Consider the following 10,073-nt stretch of genomic DNA (forward strand, 5'->3'; position numbering starts at 1 on the left):
TATTAAATGTTTTTTATTTAAATAATAAAAAAATAAAGTCATCAATATCTAGTAAACAACAATCTGTAACTTTAATTTTTTTAAATTTTAAACTAATTTTTTTCTAGTTGAAAAAAATAAAAATTCAAAAATATACAAAGAAATTAAAAAATTAAATTTTTAAATTAATTTATTCTTAATTTGTGAACAAGTGCAGTAAAAAAAGTTACTGTTGAGTGTAGCATTATCCGGTAATAAAAAATAAAAAATATTTTTAAAAATTAAAAATTTTAAAAAACTAATTTTTTATTTTTAATTTTTAAATTATATTATTAAATGTTTTTTATTTAAATAATAAAAAAATAATGTCCAGCAATATCTAGTAAACAACAGATCTGAAACTTTATTATTTTTTTAAATTTTAAATAAATTTTTTTCTAGTTGAAAAAAATAAAAATTCCAAAAATATAAAAAAATTAAAAATTAAAATTTTAAATTAATTTATTCTTAATTTGTGAACAAGTGCAGTAAAAAAAGTCTACTTCTGAGTGTAGCATTATCCGGTGAATAAAAAATAAAAAATATTTTAAAAAAATTAAAAATTTTAAAAACTAAATTTTTTATTTTGAATTTTTAAATTATATTATTAAATGTTTTTTATTTATATAATAAAAAAATAAAGTCACAATATCTAGTAAACAACAGATTGTAAATTTATTATTTTTTTAAATTTTAAACTAAAATTTTTTTCTGTTGAAAAAATAAAAATTAAAAATATACAAAAAATTAAAAATTAAAATTTTTAAATTAATTTATTCTTAATTTGTGACAAGTGCAGTAAAAAAAGTCTACTGTCTGAGTGTAGCATTATCCGGTGAATAAAAAATAAAAAATATTTTTAAAAAAATAAAAATTTTAAAAAACTAAATTTTTTATTTTTGAATTTTTAAATTATATTATTAAATGTTTTTTATTTAAATAATAAAAAAATAAAGTCACAATATCTAGTAAACAACAGATCTGTAACTTTATTATTTTTTTAAATTTTAAACTAAAATTTTTTTTAGTTGTAAAAAAATAAAATTCCAAAAATAACAAAAAATTAAAAAATTAAAATCTTTAAATTAATTTATTCTTCATTTTGAACAAGTGCAGTAAAAAAAGTCTACTGTCTAAGTGTAGCATTATCCGGTAATAAAAAATAAAAAATATTTTTAAAAAATTAAAAATTTAAAAAACTAAATTTTTTATTTTGAATTTTTAAATTATATTATTAAATATTTTTTATTTAAATAATAAAAAAATAAAGTCAGCAATATCTAGTAAACAACAGATCTGTAACTTTATTATTTTTTTAAATTTTAAACTAAAATTTTTTTCTAGTTGTAAAAAATAAAAATTCCAAAAATATACAAAAAATTAAAAATTAAAATTTTTAAATTAATTTATTCTTAATTTGTGAACAAGTGCAGTAAAAAAAGTCTACTGTCTGAGTGTAGTATTATCCGGTGAATAAAAAATAAAAAATATTTTTAAAAAAATTAAAAATTTTAAAAACTATTTTTTTTTAATTTTTAAATTATATTATTAAATGTTTTTTATTTAAATAATAAAAAAATAAAGTCACAATATCTAGTAAACAACAGATCTGTAACTTTATTATTTTTTTAAATTTTAAACTAAAATTTTTTTCTAGTTGTAAAAAATAAAAATTCCAAAAATATACAAAAAATAAAAAATTAAAATTTTTAAATTACTTTATTCTTCATTTGTGAACAAGTGCAGTAAAAAAAGTCTACTGTTGAGTGTAGCATTATCCGGTGAATAAAAAATAAAAATATTTTAAAAAAATAAAAATTTTAAAAAACTAAATTTTTTATTTTTGAATTTTAAATTATATTATTAAATGTTTTTTATTTAAATAATAAAAAAATAAAGTCAGCAATATCTAGTAAACAACAGATCTGTAACTTTATATTTTTTTAAATTTTAAACTAAATTTTTTTCTAGTTGAAAAAAATAAAAATTCCAAAAATATACAAAAAATTAAAAATTAAAATTTTTAAATTAATTTATTCTTAATTTGTGAACAAGTGCAGTAAAAAAAGTCTATGTCTGAGTGTAGCATTATCCGGTAATAAAAAATAAAAATATTTTTAAAAAAATTAAAAATTTTAAAAAACTAAATTTTTTATTTTTGAATTTTAAATTATATTATTAAATGTTTTTTATTTAAAAATAAAAAAATAAAGTCACAATATCTAGTAAACAACAGATCTGTAACTTTATATTTTTTTAAATTTTAAACTAAATTTTTTTCTAGTTGTAAAAAAATAAAAATTCCAAAAATATACAAAAAATTAAAAATTAAAATTTTTAAATTAATTTATTCTTAATTTGTGAACAAGTGCAGTAAAAAAAGTCTATGTCTGAGTGTAGATTATCCGGTGAATAAAAAATAAAAATATTTTTAAAAAATTAAAATTTTAAAAAACTAAATTTTTTATTTTTGAATTTTAAATTATATTATTAAATGTTTTTTATTTAAATAATAAAAAAATAAAGTCCAGCAATATCTAGTAAACAACAGATTGTAACTTTATTATTTTTTTAAATTTTAAACTAAAATTTTTTTCTAGTTGAAAAAAATAAAAATCCAAAAATATACAAAAAATTAAAAATTAAAATTTTTAAATTAATTTATTCTTAATTTGTGAACAAGTGCAGTAAAAAAAGTCTACTGTCTGAGTGAGCATTATCCGGTGAATAAAAAATAAAAAATATTTTTAAAAAAATAAAAATTTAAAAAACTAAATTTTTATTTTGAATTTTTATATTATATTATTAAATTTTTTTATTTAAATAATAAAAAAATAAAGTCCAGCAATATCTAGTAAACAAAGATCTGTAACTTTATTATTTTTTTAAATTTTAAACTAAATTTTTTTCTAGTTGTAAAAAAATAAAAATCCAAAAATATACAAAAAATTAAAAATTAAAATTTTAAATTAATTTATTTTAATTTGTGAACAAGTGCAGTAAAAAAAGTCTACTGTCTGAGTGCAGCATTATCCGGTGAATAAAAAATAAAAAATATTTTTAAAAAAATTAAAAATTTAAAAAACTAAATTTTTTATTTTGAATTTTTAATTATATTATTAAATTTTTTTATTTAAATAATAAAAAAATAAAGTCCAGCAATATCTAGTAAACAACAGATCTGTAACTTTATTATTTTTTTAAATTTTAAACTAAATTTTTTTCTAGTTGAAAAAAATAAAAATTCCAAAAATATACAAAAAATTAAAAAATTAAAATTTTTAAATTAATTTATTCTTAATTTTGAACAAGTGCAGTAAAAAAAGTCTACTGTCTAAGTGTAGCATTATCCGGTGAATAAAAAATAAAAAATATTTTTAAAAAAATTAAAAATTTTAAAAAACTAAATTTTTTATTTTTGAATTTTTAAATTATATTATTAAATGTTTTTTATTTAAATAATAAAAAAATAAAGTCAGCAATATCTAGTAAACAACAATCTGTAACTTTATTATTTTTTTAAATTTTAAACTAAAATTTTTTTCTAGTTGAAAAAAATAAAAATTCCAAAAATATACAAAAAATTAAAAATTAAAATTTTTAAATTAATTTATTCTTAATTTGTGAACAAGTGCAGTAAAAAAAGTCTCTGTCTGAGTGTAGCATTATCCGGTGAATAAAAAATAAAAAATATTTTTAAAAAAATTAAAAATTTTAAAAAACTAAATTTTTTATTTTTGAATTTTAAATTATATTATTAAATGTTTTTTATTTAAATAATAAAAAAATAAAGTCAGCAATATCTAGTAAACAACAATCTGTAACTTTAATTTTTTTAAATTTTAAACTAAATTTTTTTCTAGTTGAAAAAAATAAAAATTCCAAAAATATACAAAAAATTAAAAAATTAAATTTTTAAATTAATTTATTCTTAATTTGTGAACAAGTGCAGTAAAAAAAGTCTACTGTTGAGTGTAGCATTATCCGGTAATAAAAAATAAAAAATATTTTTAAAAAATTAAAAATTTTAAAAAACTAATTTTTTATTTTTGAATTTTTAAATTATATTATTAAATGTTTTTTATTTAAATAATAAAAAAATAATGTCCAGCAATATCTAGTAAACAACAGATCTGTAACTTTATTATTTTTTTAAATTTTAAATAAATTTTTTTCTAGTTGAAAAAAATAAAAATTCCAAAAATATAAAAAAATTAAAAATTAAAATTTTAAATTAATTTATTCTTAATTTGTGAACAAGTGCAGTAAAAAAAGTCTACTCTCTGAGTGTAGCATTATCCGGTGAATAAAAAATAAAAAATATTTTTAAAAAAATAAAAATTTTAAAAACTAAATTTTTTATTTTGAATTTTTAAATTATATTATTAAATGTTTTTTATTTAATAATAAAAAAATAAAGTCACAATATCTAGTAAACAACAGATTGTAATTTATTATTTTTTTAACTTTTAAACTAAAATTTTTTTCTGTTGAAAAAAATAAAAATTCCAAAAATATACAAAAAATTAAAAATTAAAATTTTTAAATTAATTTATTCTTAATTTGTGATCAAGTGCAGTAAAAAAAGTCTACTGTCTGAGTGTAGCATTATCCGGTGAATAAAAATAAAAATATTTTTAAAAAATTAAAATTTTAAAAAACTAAATTTTTTATTTTTGAATTTTTAAATTATATTATTAAATGTTTTTTATTTAAATAATAAAAAAATAAAGTCAGCAATATCTAGTAAACAACAGATCTGTAACTTTATTATTTTTTTAAATTTTAAACTAAAATTTTTTTCTAGTTGAAAAAAATAAAAATTCCAAAAATATACAAAAAATTAAAAAATTAAAATTTTTAAATTAATTTATTCTTAATTTGTGAACAAGTGCAGTAAAAAAAGTCTACTGTCTGAGTGTAGCATTATCCGGTGAATAAAAAATAAAAATATTTTTAAAAAAATTAAAAATTTTAAAAAACTAAATTTTTTATTTTTGAATTTTTAAATTATATTATTAAATGTTTTTTATTTAAATAATAAAAAAATAAAGTCCAGCAATATCTAGTAAACAACAGATCTGTAACTTTATTATTTTTTTAAATTTTAAACTAAATTTTTTTTCTAGTTGTAAAAAAATAAAAATTCCAAAAATATACAAAAAATTAAAAATTAAAATTTTTAAATTAATTTATTCTTAATTTGTGAACAAGTGCAGTAAAAAAAGTCTACTGTCTGAGTGTAGCATTATCCGGTGAATAAAAAATAAAAAATATTTTTAAAAAAATTAAAAATTTTAAAAAACTAAATTTTTTATTTTTGAATTTTTAAATTATATTATTAAATGTTTTTTATTTAAATAATAAAAAAATAAAGTCCAGCAATATCTAGTAAACAACAGATCTGTAACTTTATTATTTTTTTAAATTTTAAACTAAAATTTTTTTCTAGTTGAAAAAAATAAAAATTCCAAAAATATACAAAAAATTAAAAATTAAAATTTTTAAATTAATTTATTCTTAATTTGTGAACAAGTGCAGTAAAAAAAGTCTACTGTCTGAGTGTAGCATTATCCGGTGAATAAAAAATAAAAATATTTTTAAAAAATTAAAAATTTTAAAAAACTAAATTTTTTATTTTTGAATTTTTAAATTATATTATTAAATGTTTTTTATTTAAATAATAAAAAATAAAGTCAGCAATATCTAGTAAACAACAGATCTGTAACTTTATTATTTTTTTAAATTTTAAACTAAATTTTTTTCTAGTTGTAAAAAAATAAAAATTCCAAAAATATACAAAAAATTAAAAAATTAAAATTTTTAAATTAATTTATTCTTAATTTGTGAACAAGTGCAGTAAAAAAAGTCTACTGTCTGAGTGTAGCATTATCCGGTGAATAAAAAATAAAAAATATTTTTAAAAAATTAAAAATTTTAAAAAACTAAATTTTTTATTTTTGAATTTTTAAATTATATTATTAAATGTTTTTTATTTAAATAATAAAAAAATAAAGTCAGCAATATCTAGTAAACAACAGATCTGTAACTTTATTATTTTTTTAAATTTTAAACTAAAATTTTTTTTCTAGTTGTAAAAAAATAAAAATTCCAAAAATATACAAAAAATTAAAAAATTAAAATTTTTAAATTAATTTATTCTTAATTTGTGAACAAGTGCAGTAAAAAAAGTCTACTGTCTGAGTGTAGCATTATCCGGTGAATAAAAAATAAAAAATATTTTTAAAAAATTAAAAATTTTAAAAAACTAAATTTTTTATTTTTGAATTTTTAAATTATATTATTAAATGTTTTTTATTTAAATAATAAAAAATAAAGTCCAGCAATATCTAGTAAACAACAGATCTGTAACTTTATTATTTTTTTAAATTTTAAACTAAATTTTTTTCTAGTTGAAAAAAATAAAAATTCCAAAAATATACAAAAAATTAAAAATTAAAATTTTTAAATTAATTTATTCTTAATTTGTGAACAAGTGCAGTAAAAAAAGTCTACTGTCTGAGTGTAGCATTATCCGGTGAATAAAAAATAAAAAATATTTTTAAAAAAATTAAAAATTTTAAAAAACTAAATTTTTTATTTTTGAATTTTTAAATTATATTATTAAATGTTTTTTATTTAAATAATAAAAAAATAAAGTCCAGCAATATCTAGTAAACAACAGATCTGTAACTTTATTATTTTTTTAAATTTTAAACTAAAATTTTTTTCTAGTTGTAAAAAAATAAAAATTCCAAAAATATACAAAAAATTAAAAAATTAAAATTTTTAAATTAATTTATTCTTAATTTGTGAACAAGTGCAGTAAAAAAAGTCTACTGTCTGAGTGTAGCATTATCCGGTGAATAAAAAATAAAAAATATTTTTAAAAAATTAAAAATTTTAAAAAACTAAATTTTTTATTTTTGAATTTTTAAATTATATTATTAAATGTTTTTTATTTAAATAATAAAAAAATAAAGTCCAGCAATATCTAGTAAACAACAGATCTGTAACTTTATTATTTTTTTAAATTTTAAACTAAATTTTTTTCTAGTTGTAAAAAAATAAAAATTCCAAAAATATACAAAAAATTAAAAAATTAAAATTTTTAAATTAATTTATTCTTAATTTGTGAACAAGTGCAGTAAAAAAAGTCTACTGTCTGAGTGTAGCATTATCCGGTGAATAAAAAATAAAAAATATTTTTAAAAAAATTAAAAATTTTAAAAAACTAAATTTTTTATTTTTGAATTTTTAAATTATATTATTAAATGTTTTTTATTTAAATAATAAAAAAATAAAGTCAGCAATATCTAGTAAACAACAGATCTGTAACTTTATTATTTTTTTAAATTTTAAACTAAAATTTTTTTCTAGTTGTAAAAAAATAAAAATTCCAAAAATATACAAAAAATTAAAAAATTAAAATTTTTAAATTAATTTATTCTTAATTTGTGAACAAGTGCAGTAAAAAAAGTCTACTGTCTGAGTGTAGCATTATCCGGTGAATAAAAAATAAAAATATTTTTAAAAAAATTAAAAATTTTAAAAAACTAAATTTTTTATTTTTGAATTTTTAAATTATATTATTAAATGTTTTTTATTTAAATAATAAAAAAATAAAGTCCAGCAATATCTAGTAAACAACAGATCTGTAACTTTATTATTTTTTTAAATTTTAAACTAAAATTTTTTTCTAGTTGTAAAAAAATAAAAATTCCAAAAATATACAAAAAATTAAAAATTAAAATTTTTAAATTAATTTATTCTTAATTTGTGAACAAGTGCAGTAAAAAAAGTCTACTGTCTGAGTGTAGCATTATCCGGTGAATAAAAAATAAAAAATATTTTTAAAAAAATTAAAAATTTTAAAAAACTAAATTTTTTATTTTTGAATTTTTAAATTATATTATTAAATGTTTTTTATTTAAATAATAAAAAAATAAAGTCCAGCAATATCTAGTAAACAACAGATCTGTAACTTTATTATTTTTTTAAATTTTAAACTAAAATTTTTTTCTAGTTGAAAAAAATAAAAATTCCAAAAATATACAAAAAATTAAAAATTAAAATTTTTAAATTAATTTATTCTTAATTTGTGAACAAGTGCAGTAAAAAAAGTCTACTGTCTGAGTGTAGCATTATCCGGTGAATAAAAAATAAAAAATATTTTTAAAAAAATTAAAATTTTAAAAAACTAAATTTTTTATTTTTAATTTTTAAATTATATTATTAAATGTTTTTTATTTAAATAATAAAAAAATAAAGTCCAGCAATATCTAGTAAACAACAGATCTGTAACTTTATTATTTTTTTAAATTTTAAACTAAATTTTTTTCTAGTTGTAAAAAAATAAAAATTCCAAAAATATACAAAAAATTAAAAAATTAAAATTTTTAAATTAATTTATTCTTAATTTGTGAACAAGTGCAGTAAAAAAAGTCTACTGTCTGAGTGTAGCATTATCCGGTGAATAAAAAATAAAAATATTTTTAAAAAAATTAAAAATTTTAAAAAATAAATTTTTTATTTTGAATTTTTAAATTATATTATTAAATGTTTTTTATTTAAATAATAAAAAAATAAAGTCAGCAATATCTAGTAAACAACAGATCTGTAACTTTATTATTTTTTTAAATTTTAAACTAAAATTTTTTTCTAGTTGTAAAAAAATAAAAATTCCAAAAATATACAAAAAATTAAAAATTAAAATTTTTAAATTAATTTATTCTTAATTTGTGAACAAGTGCAGTAAAAAAAGTCTACTGTCTGAGTGTAGCATTATCCGGTGAATAAAAAATAAAAAATATTTTTAAAAAAATTAAAAATTTTAAAAAACTAAATTTTTTATTTTTGAATTTTTAAATTATATTATTAAATGTTTTTTATTTAAATAATAAAAAATAAAGTCAGCAATATCTAGTAAACAACAGATCTGTAACTTTATTATTTTTTTAAATTTTAAACTAAAATTTTTTTCTAGTTGTAAAAAATAAAAATTCCAAAAATATACAAAAAATTAAAAAATTAAAATTTTTAAATTAATTTATTCTTAATTTGTGAACAAGTGCAGTAAAAAAAGTCTACTGTCTGAGTGTAGCATTATCCGGTGAATAAAAAATAAAAAATATTTTTAAAAAAATTAAAAATTTTAAAAAACTAAATTTTTTATTTTTGAATTTTTAAATTATATTATTAAATGTTTTTTATTTAAATAATAAAAAAATAAAGTCCAGCAATATCTAGTAAACAACAGATCTGTAACTTTATTATTTTTTTAAATTTTAAACTAAAATTTTTTTCTAGTTGAAAAAAATAAAAATTCCAAAAATATACAAAAAATTAAAAAATTAAAATTTTTAAATTAATTTATTCTTAATTTGTGAACAAGTGCAGTAAAAAAAGTCTACTGTCTGAGTGTAGCATTATCCGGTGAATAAAAAATAAAAATATTTTTAAAAAAATTAAAAATTTTAAAAAACTAAATTTTTTATTTTTGAATTTTAAATTATATTATTAAATGTTTTTTATTTAAATAATAAAAAAATAAAGTCAGCAATATCTAGTAAACAACAGATCTGTAACTTTATTATTTTTTTAAATTTTAAACTAAAATTTTTTTCTAGTTGAAAAAAATAAAAATTCCAAAAATATACAAAAAATTAAAAATTAAAATTTTTAAATTAATTTATTCTTAATTTGTGAACAAGTGCAGTAAAAAAAGTCTACTGTCTGAGTGTAGCATTATCCGGTGAATAAAAAATAAAAAATATTTTTAAAAAATTAAAATTTTAAAAAACTAAATTTTTTATTTTTGAATTTTTAAATTATATTATTAAATGTTTTTTATTTAAATAATAAAAAAATAAAGTCAGCAATATCTAGTAAACAACAGATCTGTAACTTTATTATTTTTTTAAATTTTAAACTAAAATTTTTTTCTAGTTGTAAAAAATAAAAATTCCAAAAATATACAAAAAATTAAAAAATTAAAATTTTTAAATTAATTTATTCTTAATTTGTGAACAAGTGCAGTAAAAAAAGTCTACTGT

The sequence above is a fragment of the Arachis hypogaea genome, chromosome 1 (genome assembly GCF_003086295.3).
Source record: "Arachis hypogaea cultivar Tifrunner chromosome 1, arahy.Tifrunner.gnm2.J5K5, whole genome shotgun sequence".
Taxonomy (NCBI): Eukaryota; Viridiplantae; Streptophyta; class Magnoliopsida; order Fabales; family Fabaceae; genus Arachis; species Arachis hypogaea.